Raw genomic sequence first — 21504 nt, forward strand, 5'->3', positions numbered from 1 at the left:
TTTTTGCTTTAATTATTCCTCCCAGATTGTTTTCACCTAAAAATTCAATAAACATGGCTTTAATTCATATATTGTGAACAGGACAGGTACAGATACCTAAGACATTGTACTAGAAACATATCTGATTTCTGAATATCTATTACTCTAGCCTACACCATGCAATCTATGCTTTCCTACATCCATTGATTCAACAAAGGCTCATTGAGTGCTTACTGCATGCCAGGTACAGTTCTAGGTACTGAAGTATATAAGAGTAAATAAGAGAGATGAAATTCCTACTTCATTGGGGAAAAGCAAAATAAACAAGTAAGCAAATTATGTGATTTCCCATAATGATGTGAGAAAAATAAAGCACAGAAAGAAGGTAGAGGAGATCGAAAGTGATTGGGGATAATGTTTTAAATAGATTGGCCCATGAAGACACATCTGAGGAAGTAAATTTTAGCAGACAACGTGAGTGAAGAAGTATGCCCGGTGACTATCTGGGGGAGGAGTTTTCCAAGAAAGCACAGCAAATGCAATATCTCTGAAGAGGGGACAGGTTTTCCAGAAAAAAGAGAGAGAGCAAAAAAAGCCAGTGTAGTATATTGAACCAGGGAAGAAACAAGTGGTGGGAAATAACTGTAACAAAGATTTGAAACTTTATTGTTAACGTAATGGGAAGCATTTGGAAGGCTTTAAGCTGGTGAGTGATATGATCTGATTCAACTTTATAAAGAATATTTTGACTGCTATTAAGAGAAAGTATTAAAGAGGACAGTAGTAGACAATAGGAAACCGTATAAGATGCTTTTGCAGTGGTTCAAGCTAGAAGTGATAGTGACTGCAACTGATATAGTAATGATGGAGAAAGTAAGGAATGCTCAGATTTGTGACATATTTTGAAAGTATAGCCTACAGGACTTACTGATGGCTTATATATGAAGTGTGAGGAGAAAAGAAGAATTAGCAACTGGATACATTTAATTACCTCTTTTTGTACTGTTGTTTCTTATATGTCTTCTCTTGTCACTTGGACTATAAATTCTTCAAGGGTAGGGACATTGCCCTTCTTTTTCTCTCAGATCACCTTGGTTCAAGATATACAGTAGGTAATGAATGTGTTAATCCATCATAGGTAGGTCATCTCTGAATCCTCCACTTTAATCCTATCATTCCTTCTTTGAAATGTCTCAACTTCAATCATTTCTCTTCATTCCTGCTCTTAACATCCTGATCTAGACCCAAGTCATGCAGAAGCTGGATCACCACTACAACTGTCTGATCTCTCTCACTCCAGCCTGTCTCCAATCTGATTCAAACTGCAAATTGATGACTGACTAATCACTTGAAAAATTTACTTTCAGTTATTCATTTAACAAGTACTTACTGATTTATCTACTTTGTGTCCAGGACTCTTCTAGATGCCAGGATATAATACTAAACAAAACAAGCAAAAAAGACTGACTTCCTTGAGTTTATATCTGCAATAACTAAAAATATAGAGTATGTTAGATGGTAATAAGTGCTATGACAAAATATAAAACAGGATGAATGGATAAAGACTACATGATATATATACACAATGGAATATTATTCAGCCATAAAAAAGACAAAATTGAGCCATTTGAGACAATGTAGATGGACCTTGAAGGTATCATGCTAAGTGAGATAAGCCAGATGGAGAAAGACAAATGCCACATGATTTCACTCATATGTGGAAGATTAAAAACAACAATAACAACAATAAACAAACACATAGATACAAAGAACAGATTGGTGGTTACCAGAGGGAAAGGGGGGTGAGGAGAGGGTGAAAGGGGTAGAGGGGGACATTTGTATGGTGATGGATGGCAACTAGACTTTAGGTGGTGAACAAAACATAACTCTATACAGAAGCTGAAATATAATGATGTACACCTGAAATCTATACAATGTTATAAATCAATGTTACTTCAATAAAAAAAAGAAAAAGAAAACAGGGAGGGGTGCATAGGGAGGTACAGAGAGTGTTAAGAAGATCACAATTTTAAATAGGGTTACAGTGTAATCTCTAAATCTTGAAAGAGGTTACCTATAAAGAAGTTATAATCTCTTTAAAAAGCAACAATTTTAAAAAGGTTACGTTTGAGCAGAGATTTGAATCAAACGAGGGAATGTCATACAAAGATCAGAGGGAACAACAGTGCAAGGGCTCTGACGTGGTCATGAGCTTAATTTATTTGAGAAATAGAGAGAAGGCCGGTGTAATTGGAAAATGAGTTAGTGGCAGAGTGGCAAGAGGTGAGGCCAGAAAGATGGCGAAGGCCAGATCATTTAGGATCTTCAGGCTATGGTAAGAAATTTGCAATTTATAGTATATGTGAATGGAAGCCATTGGACAATCTGGAGCCGGGCATGATCTCACTTTTGTTTTTAAAAAAATCACTCAAGCTGCTCTGTATGTAGATCATTGACTGTAGAGGGTTGAGGTACCCTGCCCTAGGGCTTTTGGTGGCTTTTAATAAAATCAAGGTTCTCTGTCTACTTTCAAAGGTTTTTATTATCAGCCTATCCTCTCACTAGTCCTTAACACATGCCCTCTATTTGTCAGGCTGATTTCATCATGGACCTCCTCACATCATATATACCTGTACTTTCCCACTTTTGTCTATTCCTTCCCCTTTAAAACAGTGCTTTCTATTCTCTCTTATCCACCCTTCAAGAACCATATCAAGTTTCAATTACAACAGAGAATGCTTCCTTGACTATCACCTCACTGATGTCTCTATTAAACGATGAAGCTCTTGTCTGTAATTCATGACTGAGCAAATGATCATGTACTTTATTTTACTGTTGTGAATTTTTAATGTGTGTTAATCTTGTATTCCTAATAATGATGTAAGTTCCATAACAGCAGAGGATCTCTCATGGCATCCAGAAAACTGGAGGAACATATCAAGTGTTAATTGATGTAACATATGGCTTGAAGTTTTTTTCTGTTATAGTGTAATGGTGATCAGTTAAGTAACTTCTGGCGAAGAGGGATTGAGGGTGGGTGAACAGAACCCATAATTTTAATTTCTTACATTAGCCAGAGTCAACTGGTCACATAAAATAGTACACTCACTCTTACTGACAAATTCCAAAGGCTCAATGGACACCTTCTTGACGTTAGTAACACTGAGCACATACCTGATAATTGAAAACTTACCCCAAAGACTGTATTTCTGTATGTGATCATTTGATTTTGGCAGTGTGCAACAATTCTGCTGAAAGCGAATCTCAAGTTGGAAGACCAGGCAACACCTGCTCAAATGGTTGGCATATAACTACTATAGTCACAGGGATGCTGAACGTTCACAGCTATTCAGGAAGAGAGAGGTACAGAGAGGCCTGGCCTTGGACGCAGCTGATATGTTCGAGGAAGAGACAGCCCCACTGCAGGCAGCTATCTTATCTCTCTTCTCCCCTCCCTACTCTTGGGTTTTTGGGCTGAGGCCAGGGACTGTCCGGAGCTGATCTCGGGCTCCCATTGGCCGCTGTCTTTTGTGACGTCACGATCATGATGAGAATTGATGATCGGACACGTTGATTTCATTGTCTGAGAAGGCAGTGGAGACCCAGGAAAAATCTCGCTGAATCTGCCTGCCCCAGCACTGATCTGATCTGGGATCCTCTGATCCCTCCCGTGACCGCACCACGCCCGAGGTAAGCACCCAGCCTGGGTGGATGTGAAGGGCGAAGGAGGGCGAGCAAGGCACCTAGCTAATGCTCTGCCCAGTGGTGGTGGGGAGGTGGGGGGGGGGGGCGGTGCGTAGGTTCAGAGGCCTAAAGAGGCTGCCAACAAACTGGTGCGGCTTTTGGGGAGCCAACTGCCTCTACCCTCCGAGCGAAGGCTGGCGGCAGCGTGAGGTTAGAAACAAGCTGAGTGTAGGGATACAGTGTGCATTGCCAGAGAGCGAAGGACCTTGCTGAGAAAGGGCAACCTTTGAGACCCGCTTCTGGCCCCGGAGCAGGAAGAAGTGGCGCCTCTGCCACCGAAGAAAGGAGGGGGGCGGTGAATTCTACCACTTCTAGCTTTCACTGGACAGTAGATTTCTCACAGCCTTACTCAAAAAGCACTGAGGTTGCTGCGCCTGCGCATTAACAACTTGTGGGGCGGGGGGGCGGGGGGACGGTTCAGGGCGAGGAGAATAGGCGTGGAGTTTGCGCAGGCGCTTTTTCCGTTTCGCTTGAGGAGGTGGGGCTGAGCTCTATCTGGACAGAATATGGGAAGGGTTGGGGAGTTGACAGTGTGATGTTTCAAGCTCCAGTTGATAGAGAGGGATCTGCCAGTTACTTTGAATCTGGCCTGAGGAATTTAAGAAGGCAAATTCTTAACCTGCAGGTATCAGGTTTGGAATAATAGAACTCGGAGAGGTATTTGTAGAATAGAAATCGCTGAGGTGAGAAACCACTTGAAGAAAAAAAAACACTAATTATTCAAGTGAAACCAACTTTTCATCTTCAAAGAACTCTGATTTGGGGTGCCACTCAGTGATTTGGAAACTTAAAACTGGCCGGAGAGATTCAGAGTGAGGTCCATTGTGGAGACTCAGAATAAGAACTTTTCCTTTCTTGTCTTTTTTCTGTCTTGGAATGGTCTCATAAAGCCTTGGTCTCTGTTTCAGGTTTAGTGCTAAGTCCTTCTATCTTCTTCCTGTGTGTTTCTGTTAGAACCACCAAAGTCAAATCCTACTTTGAGAGACCCTGTCCAACTCTCCTTCTTTTAGGGGGGCTATATTACTCAGCAACTGTGAAGAACAACCTGCCTGTCTGTCCTTGGTGGAGAAATCGTTCAGTAGTGTTACTAATTCTCCTCCACTGTCTGATCATGAACTCTATTTCACAGAGGAATCTGGATTTTTCTCCATTTCTTATAGTTAAGGGGTTATCAAGTCCTGGTGAATCTTCCTTTGAAAACTCTCTCCTACCATTCTTCCCTTATTCTACAATCTAAACTCTCATCACCAGCCATCTAGTCACTCCAGTAGCCTCCTAGCCAGCCCTTACCTGTGTGCCAAATCCCTAATTCATCCCTTCAGACTAATGATCCATGAACACTTCTTTCACCCAGCCATTTTTCTTCACCAAAATATTCTTGGCTCCCTATTTTCTTTTGTTCTAATCCCAGTTCCACTTGGATTGCAAAGAGCCTCATAATCTGGCTTCATTGTACCACAGGAACCTAATTTTACTTTATTCTTCAGTGCACAACTCTCCTTAATGTCCCCAATCTACCTCCGGAATTTTGCTCCTTGCACTGTTACCGTTTCTTTCACCTGGGATACCTTCTTTTCTGCCTATTCATATCTTACCCACTTTGGAAGCTCAACTTAAGTTACACCGCTCCATAAGTGCTTTCCAAGTCTAAGCCAACCCATATTAAGCTCACCTTTTCTGGAACTCTTACATCAGTTTTTGTATTTGTCACTTTCTTATAGCATGCTTTATATTGTCTTATTATATGTTTTTTTTGTGTGTGTAAGTGTTAGACTAGACTCTTCAGCTTGATTTTAAACCCCTTCTTAAGGGTTGGGACCATGCTATGTACTTCTTTATCCTCTGCCCACAGCACCTGGATGACTATTTGAAATATCTATAGCCATATATGGTCTTTGTTTCCCGATTTCTTGGGAAATGAAGTAATACTGTTATAGAGAGAACTGTATATATGTGAAAACATTAATCGTTGGTCAGGCAAGGGACCCTCTTGTGACTGAAGAAACCTGAATCTGAGTTAGAGAAAAGACTATATGGACATTTCTATATAATGGATGGCCTCCAAATATATTCTGTCCTCATAAACAAGACCAAGGAAACGTTATTCCGGAAGTGGTTCTGTCTGTAATTTTCTTAGTTTGAGAAATACTAATTTCTATTTTTCTGTATATCTCTTTGATTACATTGCATTATGTATCTTCTCTTAAAATCTATAAATTATTCACTTTTTATTGTAATATATCTTGCAATTTCTGCTTTAATTAGTCACTTTTTATTGCAATATATCTTGCAATTGCTGCTTTACATTAACCATCACTTACAGTTTTTATTTGTGCCTCTCTTGAATCAGAGCTAATCATTGTGATGGTTGCCATAATTGCTATTATGTAGCATATGAGTTGTCACTTTTCTTCCCCTTGGGCTTCAAACTACATTGTTCCATGGATCTCAGTTTTATTTGAAAGAAAGTGTGATCGTGGTTTAATATAGACCCTTTTTAAAGGTTTCATTTTCACTGCTGCTTTACTTTGAGGCATCATCGCAATATCACATCAAGGTTTGTGGTTTAGAAACATGGATGAAAAGCAGTTCAGAAGGATATTATAATCTGTAAATTTGAAAATTGTTGTCACAGATTATTGTCAGTGAACTGTGAATGTTATTTACTATATGGGAAAGATCCTTTCTTCTTGACTTTTTCTCTTATTACCTACATTATGTGAATCCCCTCAAAGTATTTTACCTTGTTCCACGCTTGCATAGTAATTAATAAGATTTACTTGGATGTTTACATGTAGACCAATAGACAGAACTGTTCAAAGGTAAAGCACCCTCTACATAGAATGTAATGCTTAGGAATATGGTGCTCATTTTAGAGAGCTTAAAATAAAATATGAAAAAAAAATAAGAGTGTGAAGTTTGTGTTTTAAGATTTATTTTAGAATTCTTGTCTGAATGAGAGGATAGCATTGGACTTTCTCATTTAAGTTGTAAGTTTGAGCTGGAAGGGATTTTCTAATGACAAGCCAATCCCCCTATTTTACATATGAGGAAGCTGAAGCCCAGAGACATGAAGTACCTTACCACCATTTATAAATGCTAATATTTATTAAGCACTTAGTGCCAGGCATTGTGCTAACAACTTCATGTATGTTATCACATTTAAACCTCACAGCATCCTTCTGAGATAGTTTCTAGTATTATTTCCCATTTTAACAATGAGAAAACAGAGGCTCAAAGTAGTTGACTTTCCCAGGGACACACGGCTACAAAATGTCACAGTCAGGATGCAAACATAGGTCTTTTTGACTCTTAATCACCAAGCTGTACTTGACCAAGTTATTATGCAGTGAATTTTTGGCAGAGCTTTAGCGAGGATCTAAATCTCTAGAGTCTCAGCCCAATATGTGTGTGTGTGTGTGTGTGTGTGTGTGAGTATAGGTATGTGTGTGTGTGCACATGCACGTGTGTGTTTTATACCATGATGTTTTCCATGAACACCATACTACTTCTACAAATCAGTGATTTCTAAGCTTGCCCAAAGGGTGTATACTTACATTTCTTTTTAGGTATTTTATTAAAATACACTCTCTCAGTCTTAGTTGAAAAAGATGGCATGAAATTTTGTATAAAATATATTTTTAAAAAATATAATTAATTTCGCTTTGAAAACTGCATTGTACTTCCAGAGGAAATTATAGTTTTGTGTAGTATAATCTCCAACTAGATAAAAATACTTGAATTGTTGCTTTTAACTTTACAGTGGAGTCAGTTAGCTAAACATGAAATTGGTGGTGTCTTAATATACTTGCATCGAGTACACTATGTCTAGGCATACTGGTTTGGAAGTAAACAGTGAAAGTTCTAGGGAGATATATTCTGCATAAGAAGGCAACTGGAGAGGTTAGTATATTCAGAAGCTGTCACTAGCATCCTGAGATCTTTCCACTCTGCATAAAAGTTCAAGACAATAAATTGAAACCTGTCTGTGCAAATGGAGTCATGCTTGTGCCAACTAGTAGCAAAGTTGTCTGGATTAACCAGAGATCTAAGTGGATGGCAACTGAATAAATAAGATTGTATTGTGTCAATTAAATGCTATACTTTACATCTATCATCTGTAATGAAATCTACAACAGCAGCTGCCCTACCTTCTTGGTCTCTTATTGTTTTATAACTAGACTTATGTCCAATAGGTTGATCCTTACACTCTTTAAACGTGTTGTTTGTCAGAGTGGCAAAAATTCAGAAAAACGTTTTCTTAACCTCTCTTCCCTTGCAGTTGGGGACAATTTATTTAAGGTTCTTAAAACAGCCATGCAAACATGTGACTTACATGCCCTGGGTAGATACTTTTCTCATGTAGACAAGCATTTGTCTTACCCAAGGTCATACAAATAGTAAGTAGCAGAGCTAGCACTTTAAAGCAGGTGCCATTCTAGAGGCTGCACTCTTAACTCCTAGGTTATAGATTGGAGAACTAGAGTGAGGCCTGTCTTTATTTATTGTTTTTAAAAATTGTGTGTGTGTGAGTGTGTATAATTTCCCCCTAACATTTTTCTCTTTCTGAGTGTCTAATGCCTATGACATTTTCCTTTTCTCTTAGTGGAGATGAAAATCTTTAATAGCAAGGCTGAGGTTTAGGAGAAAATGATCATTGTACTGACCACCAATGGCTTCTGTGGCAGAAGGCATGTAGACCCAATCCTGTATTCTTTACTACTGTCAAGTACCAAGCAATGGTGAAAGTGTTTCTTCATTGGGTTTAATGAAAAGATAATTATGAGATGTTTTCTACCACACTAATATGTTGCTTTAATATACTTTTTTATATATTATACTTTCTTACTTGGTTAGCTTGGTCTGTCTATCGTGTATTTTATGGATGAAATAGCTATGCCATTTAGGAAAGTAATTATCTGAGACCCATTCTCCAAATATCTTTGCCTTTTCGTAGACCAATCACTTGCTGTGTTGAAATCTCCTCAACAAAGCAACAATTGGAAGAGATCCGGGGCATTGTAAAATGTCAAAGAAGAAATATATTCTGTATTAGTGGGAAGTATTACATTAGGTTTAAAATGCTCAGCCTTGACTTATCTCCACTATTCTAACACAAGATAAAGTTATTTTTGAATATGTATGTAAATTATTGAAATAGTCAGTCAGGTATTTTATTTAGAACCCATAGTATCACTTTTATCACCAATGAATGCTTAAAAGATGCCAAAGGTCAATTTGAGTTTTTTTTTCCTTTTTCCAACTTTTATTACTTAATGTAGAGAGAGACTTTTTTTGAACTCAGTATCAATTGTGATGTGGAGCCAATTTACTTTTCTGGTAAGGTTTGGTGCATCTGTATCTATTAAATCCTTGCTACTCAAAGCGTGTTCCATGGAGTAGCAGCGTGGGCATCACCTGGGAACTACTGAGAAACTGCAGAATCTCTGGCCCCACCCAAGACCTACTGAATCAGAATCTGCATCTTAGTAAGATTCCAAGGTGATTCATAGTCACATTAAGGTCTGAGAAGCACTAATGTAAAGTGAAATATGACTTCCTGTGCAACTTAGACTTTTAAGAGCTGGTAGTCATAGAAAAAACTCTGAATTTCCTTTTGTCCATTTTCACATGTGTAAAGAAATATGTAATCAAAATATTATCTGGCTAACATACATAAGCTTTGCTCCATTCTGGATTCAACATTATCTCATTAAGAGGATAGCTACACCTATGTGATGGGTAAAATTGTTAAGAGTGTAAGGGAACACACTTATTTAAGTGATCGTAATGGCTTTACCATTGAAATGATACTTATCCTAATTACTTGACTTGTCAATAGAATGTTACTGAAGAATATAGATGTATTGGAGTCACAGTCACTAATAACTTCAAGAAGAAGTGTATTAGTTTTCTCCTTGCTGCTGTAACAAATTGCCACAAATGTAGTGGTTCAAAACAACACATACATTATTTTACAATTCTGATGGTCGGAGATAGGTCTCATTGGGTTAAAATCAAGGTGTCAGAAGAGCTTTCCTTTCTAGAGGCTCTAGGAAGGAATTTGTTTCCTTAGATTTTCCAGCTTCTAGAGGGTACTCACATTCCTTGACTTGTAGCCCCCTTCCATCTTTAAAGCTGACAATGGTTGATCAAATCTTTTTCACGTTGCATCACTCTGACACTTACTCTTCTGCCTCCATCTTCCACATTTAAGGATCCTCATGATTACATTGGGCCCACTCAGATAATCTAGGATAATCTCTTTATTTTAAAATCAACTGATTAGCTGCTTTAATTCCTCCTGCAACCTTAATCCACTTTTGCCATGGAATCTAACATATTCACAAGTTCCAGGAATTAGGATGTAGATATCTCTGGTGTGGGGCACAGGAGTTGATGGCCTTTTTGTCTGATAGTCAGATTCTAATCTTGTTATTGGAATAATCAGTTAGTCAGTGTTATGGGTTAAATTGTGTCCCTCTCTCCCCCAAAATTCATGTGTTGAAGTCTTAACCTCCAGTATCTCAGAATATGACCTTATTTTATAATAGGATCATTGCAGATGTAGTTAGTTACATTAAGATAAGGTCACACTGGAGTAGGCCCCTGATCCAATATGACTGATGTCTTTATAAAAGGGGGAAATCTGCATACAGACACATACAGGGACAATGCCATGTGAATGTGAAGATGGCTATTTAAAAGCCAAAGCGAGAGCCTAGAGCAGATCCTTAACTCACAGTCCTCAGAAGGAACCAACTCTAACAACACCTTGATTTCAGACTCCTAGCCTTCAGAACTGCGAGACAATAAATTTCTGTTTAAGCTGTTCAGTTTTTGGTACTTTGTTACAGCAATCCTAACAAATTGATATAGTCAAGGTTGTGCTGGGGCCGGCCCTGTGGCTGAGTGGTTAAGTTTGCACGCTCTGCTTCAAGGGCCCAGAGTTTCCCCAGTTCAGATCCTGGGCGTGGACCTAGCACCGCCTATCAGGCCACACTGAGGCAGTGACCCACATAGCACAACTAGAAGAACCTGCAACTAAAATATACAACTATGTACTGGGGGCCTTTGGGGAGAAGAAGAAGAAAAAGAAGAAAAAAAGACTGGCAACAGATGTAAGCTCAGGTGCCAATCTTTAAAAAAAAATAAGATTGTCCTTTAGTTGATATCTATCATCACCCTCAAAAGCACTTATTTAGTAAGTTTGTTTTTTATAATATGCTAGATGTTGGACAAAGTGAATTAGACATTAAAGAGCTTATGAAATACACTAGACATTTTTTGTAAAACAAGTTATGAAATGTTACTTCATATCTCTGGCCCTCAGTTTACTTAGCTGAAATGAAAGCATAATCTTTATAATATATGAAGGTATTTCCAGCTTAAAAATTCTATGATTCTGTTTATTAATTAGATTTTGAGAAGTTATTAAATCCATACATTAATAAAAAAATATTAAGTTCAGGCAAAGCCCTCAAAATTGTGTAAGCTTTTCGTAAGAAAACAGTATCTTAATAACTACCATCGCTACCATTCATTGCCCACTTTCTAACCTTCAACTTTAAAGAGAAGTAATAAAGAAATTATTGAGAAACACTTTTGTTCTTTTGACTCTCTTGACCCCTTTGAAATTGGTTTAAGACTTACGTTCAGAACACAGTACATTAATGGTGTTATGTATGCAAAATATGCTTAATAAATACATTTAAATGGATTAGTAAGTTGTCAAAATATCTTTGGTAATACATTTACATACTGGCAACTTTTGAGAGCAGTGACTTGGAGAGGAAAGGGTCATTTTGCAAAAAGTTTTGCTTTGATTTCTCACTACTGCAAAGTATACGGGAGCAATTTGTGGTCTTACGATTCACAGGTGAAGCTGTAGTTTAACCAGCTTTGAGAATCTTCTTGCAAATGGTTATCAGGTTACCTGAATTAAATATTAATTTAATTTGATTAATATAAATAACAATACCTGAACATCCTCATGATCAAACCCTGGACAGTATATTCCATGTGTTCAGATCTGGTCTGATTAACACTAAGGAATATAATTGTGATGAAATACCAGAAGCACATTAGTTGTGTAACAATCTCCCCTTTTGTGTCTCAAATCCATGTGAGAAATATGACTAGGCAGGAGAAATACAGTGCCAACAAAAACATTAGAGGTCAATGTTAATCCCATTCTTTAAACATACGCACGACTCTGTTTTGGCAATAGCATATGTTTTCTATCTTAGTGTCACAGGCTTAACATAAGGCAGTGTCTTTCAAACTGAAGTCTGAAGAGCCCTAGGGGTTCAAGGACATATTTTCAGAGGTCTGCAAGTTTTGTGACAATTTTTAAATTTGTGGTTTTTATTTTGCTCGTAATCTTGGCAAAACCCCCACACTATGCATGCATTCACTCATACACAGAGCCTTTCCACCAGGTATAAAGACAAACCCGATTTCATAGTCATAAATCACAATTAAAAGACATTTAATGGAATGAATTGAGTACCTTAAGGCAGAATTCCTCAAACAGAGGCCCAAATATAGATTTTGGCAGAATAAGAAAGATTTTGTTTTTGGTTTTTTTTCTTTCAAAGGAAGCAAAAATAAAGGGCTTTACCTGGGGGCCCTCAGATTTGAGTTGTGCTCCATGAGGCTTTTAAGTCATTAAGCAGCTTCTTAGTCTATTAAAAGTATTTGTGGGGATAAATTTATGCTTTTACAATTTGATGAATTAAATATGTGTGTATATTATTTTAACACTATGTATGTGTGTATCTATGGACTACTCTCTTACCACTGGATGGCATGCTTTGAGGAATCTTCCTCTAACACCCAAAGAACAAAATGTATACTTTTTTCCTCTAAGTTTTTACAGTCTTTTGCAGTAAAATCAGGAGTGGAAGGTATAAGAGAACCAAATAGTCCATCTCTTTGCTTTTAAGTAAAACTACCCTTAAATCTTAACATATACTATGTAAATCTGATTCGCAAAACACCGAAAGAATATCTAATCCAAGTGAAGAAATACGTCTTTAACCTTTTAAAACAAATTTTAATTACCAGTCAAATTCTTGCTGGGAGTGGGGTGAGAGAGGAATTAGGATAGGGTAGGATGGAGTTATGTGGATGATGAAAAAAAGGTTAGGAGAGAACTATTAAGAAGAAATTCACAGTATAGTGAAATCCAAGAGACATCTAGATTATTTTGATCTAATGAATAATTTATTAACAATAATTTTTTCAATGTGCAGCTATGGGAAATTTTATAGAGCTTCCCTCAAAAGTAAATGAAAATGCAATCTACATTTTAAAGGTATTAACCTAGGATGTGAATTGCAAGATATTAGTGGTCAATGCTTGTGGCAGTGGAAACACTTTTATTAGTGAAAGATAGAAATGATCTACTTGCACAATTTGCTTGGGGCTAGAAATATAAAAAGAAACAGTTTATTCAACAAATATGTATGGATCAAGGTTCTATTTAGCTCATCAGGAGATGCTATATATTACGGTCATTAGTTGTCATATAGTCTGTATAGGTGTATGCGTAAGGGATTGTATAAAAGCAGAGCTAAAAACAACAGGAAATCACTTATCCACTGAGGCGCTGTTTATGCTCCTGTTGTCCAAACGATTATCTGTTTGAAATTGATCTTTTTAATTTTGTTATGAGTTTTGATATCTGAGTGTTTGATAAAGTATTTGTAGTTTAAAGGTATTCTGTTATTTTAACATATTACCGCTTTGTGATAAAGGCAAGTACCATTAAAAGCTAATAAATTCTTAAAATTGATGAAACAATCTGAGATCTAGCTTATCTACTTGCTAGTGGTTTTTAAAAAATAAGCATTAATCCCCTTTGAATTTAGACATTAGATATGTTGTTGTAGAGGTAGATGTCTCTGTAGATGTCTCTATTTTCATATATTTATAGGGAGAGTGTATAGATAAAATTATCTTGCAATTTGTGCCCATCATTATGAATATATTTTTAGCTTTTATATAGATGAAAATATGAATATTAATTACATAGAATCTTTGTGTTTTTTAAAGTGAGGGCAGTGTACAAATTCTTTGTGCTCTGAGAAAGTCAATGACAGGTTGCTGTTAAAATTTCCTGTTTCATATTTCCACCTAAGTGATAGAGGCCAATTATATCTCTAAAATGGAAGATAAGAGCTCTGTGCAATGCATTTCAGTAATTATAGCCCAATAAACAAATAATAAGTATTATTTCATAGTATTAGAATAGACACAATGTCTGTTACTAGACCTTGTGCTTAGAAGATTCTGAAATTGATTTTTTTGCAATATCTGCAAATTGTGGAAAGTTAATTATTAAATAAGATAAATAGAGAACTGCTTTTTGTAAAGATGAGGATCATTAAATGTAAATGACAGATTAAAATGACAGCTTCTGAGAACAGATTTTCAATAGCAATTCTTTTACACATGTTCAAATTTCATTAAGTTCAAAGTGTCAGTTCATTATTGTATATTTATTCAAGCTCTTGCTAAATAAAACACTGTTTAATAACTTAGTTTTTAATAGAAAAATTGATCTAGTTTAATATGATATCCTTTTATTTTCAATATGAAATTTACATTAAAAAATTATGCAGAGGTATCCGTATACATGAATACCATATCCTTTGGTGTTGTGCTTAATTTTTACATTCTCCAGAATTTTAAGAGATCAAACTCTCATCACATAGAATGACTTCATAGGATCAGTCTTCCTTTTGCCATGATAATATGATAATATATTTTTCCTTCATTTGAGGTTTATATACAAATAATGTGGGAGTGGCTTGGTATATGTTAAAATAAGTATTCCTGGTAGGAATGACCAGTTGGTTACATAAATGTTAACTATTAACAAAAATAGATTTAACATAGCACATTACAGTTTACCAAGTATTTTAATGAAGATAACTCATCATATGAAGAAGAGTGTGACAGGTTTTATAGCACCATTTTCCAGATGAGGAAACTGAGGCCCAAGAGGTCAATTATATCTTCTAAGGTCACAAAACTAGCAAGTAGTGAAGCTTAATAGGAATGGAGGTGTCTTGACTCCTAATGTAGTGTTCCTACTCCACTGCTCCAAAAGGCCACCTGAACTGCTTGCAGCCATGATGAAGTAACAGGAACAGAATTTATCCTCTCATTTTAAATATCTAAAAACAAACACAAAATCAGTAAAAATATATATGAAACAATAGATTTCAGGCATTCAATGGAAGGCAGCAAAGGACCATGATTCCTGAGAGAAGAGAAACAAACAAGATGAGCCCTTTAAGTGTCCCAATTCACTGCGTGGAGAAAGTATCCAGACCATAGCCAAGGAAAAGGGAACCCAAACAGCCTAGAAGTCTCTCTGAGTTGAGGAGACAGAGTTCAGGGAGGGAACAGTGGCTAGAATTCTTGAAGGATAGAGTACTGAAGAGGAGAAAGCTTACAGAGACGAGAAAACTGCACATAGAGAGAGCTCTGGAGACTTGTAGAAGCACCCCTCGAGTCTTTGGTTGAATACTGATCAGCACCAGTGTGTGAGGAAACTATTGAGGACAGGGAAAGAACCACTAGAAAGGATCAGAAAAATAATCTTCAGAGTTCACACAGGACCAGGAATAGTTCACATTCCTAACAACCAGACTGGAAAACTTTATATTCCCGTGGAGCATCTAGGAAGGTCCTCAGAAGGGTATTGCCTTAGTGATTCGGGACAAATTAGTCCTAGACTAAAGGCAATTCTAGATTTGCCTAACACAGGAAAACCTCAAAAAAATCAAACCATTTCCAAGTAATTTAAACAGATCCCAGAACAAAGCCTAAAATATTTAAAGAATACAAAAACATCCAATACCCAACCACAAAATTCACAATATCTGTCATTAAATGAAAAATTACCGAGCATGCAAAGAAATAGGAAAACACAGCTCATTCTGTGGTGAAAAAGCAATTGTAAAAAAGAAATGAAAAATAATAGATTATACAATTAGTAGAGAATAATGTTAAAACAGCTGTTATAACTGTATTCTCTATGTTCAAGAAAGTAGAGGAAAGCACAAGCATGATGAAGAGAGAAATGGAAGACTTATTAAAAGATCCAATTGAAATTCTAGAGACAAACTACAGTATATGAAATGACAAATGCACTCTCTGGTTTTGATAGCAGATTAGCTACAGTAGAAGAAAAAGTAAACTTGAATACATACAAGCAGAAATTATCCAAAATGAAAAACAGAAAAAATATGGAAAAAATGAATGGAGCAACAGTGAGCTGTGAGACAATATCATTCAATGTAACATACATATTTTTTGAGTCCCAGAAGGTGAGAAGGGGAAGAAAAAATTAAAATTAACAATTGAAAAGTTTCTAAATTTGATGAAAACTATGAACCCACATAAGTCAAGAAGCTCAACAAATCTCAAGAAGAAGAAAGCTGAAGAAAACGACTCACAGGCATCTCATAATTTAATTGCTGAAATCCAGAGAAAAAAGAAAATCTTAAAGCAGATGGGGAGAGGGGACACCTTATGTACAAGGGAACAGACATTAGAATGACAGGAGGCATCTCATTGAAAACAATGCACCCAGAAGGAAATAGAGCAACATCTTTAAAGTACTGAAAGAAAAAAATCTGTTAACCTAGAATTCTGTATCAAAATATCAAAGCAAAAATAAAAGCTTCCCTACTCGTATGAAAAAAAAAACCACATTGCCAGGAGATATACGCTACCAAAAATGTTCAAGGAAATCCTTCAGCAGAAAGAAAATGATACCAAATTGAAATATGGACCTATACAATGGAATGAAGAGCACTAGAAATAATAAATGTGTAAGTAAATTATGAATATGATACGATTGTTTAATTTTTATTAACTCTCAAAGATAACTTTAATTTTTAAACTAACAATTTGTTGGGGTTTTTATAACATATATAAAAGCAAAATGTATGACAACAATAGCACAAAGGCCAGTAAAACAGAAATAGAAGTATACTATTGTAAGATTCTTCTGCTATATGTGAAGTAGTATATATAGTATCATGGCAAATTATCTTGATAATAAGTTAGAGTTGTATACCGTGGTCACTAAAATAACTATTAAAGTAACATGACAAAGAGCGATGAGCTAACCAAAAAGATGAAATAGAATTATAAAAAATAGTTAGTTATTATCAAAGTAGTCAGAAAAAGAGGAACAAAGAACAAATGAGACAAATAGAAAGCAAATAGCAAGATTGTAGATTTAAGCCCAACCATATGAATGATCATATTGATTGCAAAATGGTCTAAACATACCAATTAAAAGGCAGATATTGTCACATTAGGCTTTAACTCACCTATATAATGTCTACAAGTAACTCATTTTAAATAAAACACAGTAAATAGCTAAACATAAATGAATAAAAAAAGATATATCATGAAATACTAATCAAAAGAAAGCTGACTACATTAATATCAGATGAAGATTTCAGAGAAAAAAATATTATCAGTGATAAAGAAGGTCATTCATATTGATAAGGGGATCAATTCATTAAAAGAACATAAAAATCATAAATATTTATTTACCTAATAATGGAGCTCTAAAATATATGAAGCAAAAACTGACAAAAACAGAAGTGAGAAACAGACTAATATACAATTATATTCAGAGATTTTAACACCTTCTCTCAGTAACTGCTGAAACAAGTAGAGAGAAAATCAATAACTGTTTAAGATTTGAACAACACCCTACCAACTCGACCTAATTGACTATTACACTCCACCCAGTAAGAACAGGATGCACGTTATTCCCAGATGCACATGGAAAATTGATCAACATGGAACATATTTTGAGTTATAAAACAAACTATCAAAAGTTAAAAAATTGAAATCATATGAGCGGTGTTCTTTGATCATAAAAGAATTAAACTAAAAATCAATAAAAGAAAGATATCTTGGAAATCCCCAAATAATTGGAAGCTAAACAACACACTTGTAAGTAACCAATTAGTCAAGGAGAACCCACAAGGGAAATTAGAAAGCACTTTATAATCAGTGAAAATGAAATTGCAACATATCAAAATATGTGCAATGTAGTTAGTGCTTAGAGGTTAATATAGAACATTAAACCCTTATAGTAGAAAAGTAGAAAGCTTGAAAATCTATTGCTTGAGCTTCACCTTAATAAACTATAAGTAGAAAAGCAGATTAAGCCCAAAACAAGCAAAAGGATGCAAATAATGATAAGAGCAGAAATAAATGAAATAGAAAATAGAGAATACAATGAAACCAAAAGCTGGATTTTTGAGAAATGACAGTACAGAAAAAAGAGAGAAGAAAGAAATTACCAATATCAGGAATGAGAGAGAGGGTATCACTATGGACTGTACTGACATTAAAAAATATGCTTATAGACTATTAACAACTTTATGCCTATAAATTAGACAACTTAAAAAAATGAAGATATTCCGCGAAAGACAGAAATTACCAAAGCTTGTTTGAAAATACCATAACTGAACACTTTATACCTATTAAAGAGATTGAATTTGTAATTAAAATTCTTCTTTAAAGAAATCTCCAAGGCTCCGGCCCCGTGGCTGAGTGGTTAAGTTTGCGTGCTCTGCTTCATTGGCCCAGGGTTTTGCAGGTTCAGATTCTGGGCCAGGACCTGGTACCATTCATCAAGCCATGCTGAGGGGGCATCCCACATAGCAAAGCCAAAAGACCTACAATTAGGATATACAACTGTGCACTGGGGGCCTTTGGGGAGAAGAAGAAGAAAAAAAAAGAAGAAGATTGGCAACAGATGTTAGCTCAAGTACCAATCTTTAAAAAAAAACAAAGGAATCTCCAAGCCCAAATTGTTACACTAGTGAATTCTACAAAACATTTAAGAAAGAAATAATATCAAATCTACACAAACTTTTTCAGAAAATAGAGGTGGAGGTAACACTTTGGAATGCTTTGAACACTTACTATGTCCTAGACATTGTTCTACAAACTGGAGAATTAAAAAGATGGAAATTTGCTCACCATCTCCCAGAATCTCATAGTATAGTGAGGTGGAGTTAAGGAAATTCTTCTCCTTCTGCTATACCCTTACTTCTGCCTAATTCGTTAAGACAGAGCAAAGCGGATTATTTAGCATTAGACAGTTGAGTGTAAAATTCTTCATCTGTAAAACTCATCAGTGGTGAAACTGGCCTGCTGGCTTCCCTTTGTCTATCATTGGGACACAAAAATTGATAGAATGACTAGAATGACCTAGGAGCGGAATACATAAGTTCACTCAATCCAAAAGACTCAAAACTCTATGACAACTTTGTTCTTCTCTCACCCCCAACCTCACTTCCTCTGTGTTGTTAAGAATAATTTAATATTTAACTAATGTTTCTGTTTGCCTTATTTTCTCACTAATAAACAAAAAAGATGGCAGCTACTCAATTTATTAAACAATTAGTACCATACATTTTACTTTACCATCACCAAATACCCACATGCTCAGAGGGGCTGAATTTAATCAAACTTTCTATTCCATTACTGTATAGTTCATAAGTGTGTGAAATGAAATAACCATTTTAACTTATTATAGACCTTTACTAGAATAAATAAACACACTAGTAGTCCCTCATTTATATAGAATACCTCCAGAAAACTCAGGAAAATAAGTGTCATAGTATCTACAAGGTAAGACCCAAACAATAGTCATGGGTGAGCCTCTCAGGCCTTTCCTAAAAGTCTCTTGTCTTTTACCAGATTAGAAGAAAGAAATTAACAAAAACAACAAAACATAGAAAATTAGAAGAGTGAGAGGGAATTGCTAAAGGCAAGCCCATTGACAGCATGACAAATGACAACTGACAACAAGAGTGAGAGATAAACTATAAAAAGCATGTGCAAGAATCTAAAGTCTTTTAGTGAAGAGACAAACACCTCTACACAATTATTAGAACATGACTTAATAGATTATGCTTATAATGATGACCCATTATAAATTGCCTCATAAAAGATAGTTTAATCACTTTTCATACTCTGTTTAAAAAGTCAGGAGAGTGCATATTGTCTTCCAGAAATATTTCCATCTTATGAAAAATAAAGCTTTATCACTTGAAGGAATATATACTTTAGCTTTCCAGAATAACTCATTACTCAAAACATCTTAGAAATGGAAGTGTAATGGTAACAGGATAACCTTCAAATATCTTCTCAACAAATTATGCAGAATAACTAAACAGTATACAATTACGCATGAAACATGCATTGGCAAGGTGAAGAAAATTAAAATGCCAAAAGAAAATGCCTAAAAATATTATTACTAATACCTTTCATTTACCTCAAAAATTTTCTAAGCTTTGATTTATTGAAAAGCATAATTATAAAACATTTTTGTTTATAAAATCTCCTGAGAGAGACGGAAAAATGGTTCCATGATTTTTTGAAATTCTCAAACAGTAATATCAGCCCCAAACTATTTGTCTTTAGCAAAGAATAAATATAGGTTTAATCTGACATAGAACAAAGTTCTTTAGAGTTTAGCTTGATCTAAATTTAAAAAATACAGCTAGTGCTGGCCTCGTGGCATAGTGGTTAAGTTTGGTTGGCATGCACAGCTTCAGGGACCTGGGTTCATGAGTTTGGATCCTGGGGACAGACCTACACCACTTGTCAACTACACTGTGGTGGCGACTCACATGCAAAATAGAGGACGATTGGCACAGATGTTAGCTCGGGGAGTATCTTCCTCAGTGAAAGAAAAAGAAGAATAAAAAAATACAATGCTAGAGTTCCAGTTCTGAGTAAGGTGGAGTAAGCTCACTAGAGTGTCTCTCTCCTGCTGGTTACAGCTAACATCTCTAGACAAAAATTTAAAAGTAACTATCTGAGGACTCTGAAAAGTAAAGAAAGTGGGTAGATAGGGGAGGGGAGTCAGAATTTGGAGAAGCAGCCACATATGTGTGAGCTTCTGTATTTTTTCCTCCTTTTCTCTTGAGGCTTTGACCCAATGATGGATCCCAGTCATGGAGCTATAAAAAACAGAAAATGAGGGGGCTGGTCCCATGGCCGAATGGTTTAAGTTCATGTGCTCTGCTTCAGCAGCCCCAGGCTTGCCAGTTCGGATCCTGGACACAGACCTATGCACCACTCATTAGGCCATGCTGTGGCAGCATCCCATATAGAAGAGCTAGACTGATTTGCAACTAGGATATACAACTATGTGCTGGTCTTTGGGGAGAAGAAAAAAAAAGAAAAGATTGGCAACAGATGTTAGCTCAGGGCCAATCTTCCTAACACACACAAAAATCAGAAAATGAAAATTTTGAAGCTGAGAAATTCAATATCTAAAATTTAAAAAGTCACCATATGGACTCAATAGCAGAATGGTCATCACAGCAGAAATAGTCACCGCATTTTATGGTAAATCAATAGAAATTATTCAGTTTAACCAACAGAGACAAAAAAGATGAAAAAACAAAAACAGAGCCTCAGGACCTGTGGGATGATATCAAATGGTTGAGTATTCATGTCATTGAAGTCCCAAAAGGATAGGAAAAAGATTGGTGAAGAAAAAATATATATTTGAAGAAATAATAGCTGAAAAATTTCAAATTTGATGAAAGATAAAAATTTACAGATTCCAGAAGTTCAAGTAACTTGAAACAAGTTAAAGTCAAATAAAATCATGCCCAAACACATCATGATCAACCTGCTGAAAACCAAAGACAAAGTGTTGAAAACAGCTAGAGAAAAACAGCATGTATGGGGAATAAGGATTTGAAAATG

The 21504-nt window shown here is 35.9% G+C and overlaps 1 protein-coding gene across 1 annotated transcript in view; it reads left to right on the forward strand.

The window, feature by feature from the left end:
* The first annotated feature begins 3587 nt into the window (after positions 1-3587).
* The window catches only part of HDX (highly divergent homeobox), a 141658-nt gene continuing 123741 nt past the window's right edge, over positions 3588-21504 (forward strand). Inside the window, exon 1 of the mRNA XM_046673770.1 lies at positions 3588-3669. The gene's annotated coding sequence lies outside the window, so the exon portion shown is untranslated. The remainder of the gene's footprint in view (positions 3670-21504) is intronic.

This window comes from Equus quagga, chromosome 10 (assembly GCF_021613505.1).
Source record: "Equus quagga isolate Etosha38 chromosome 10, UCLA_HA_Equagga_1.0, whole genome shotgun sequence".
NCBI lineage: Eukaryota > Metazoa > Chordata > Mammalia > Perissodactyla > Equidae > Equus > Equus quagga.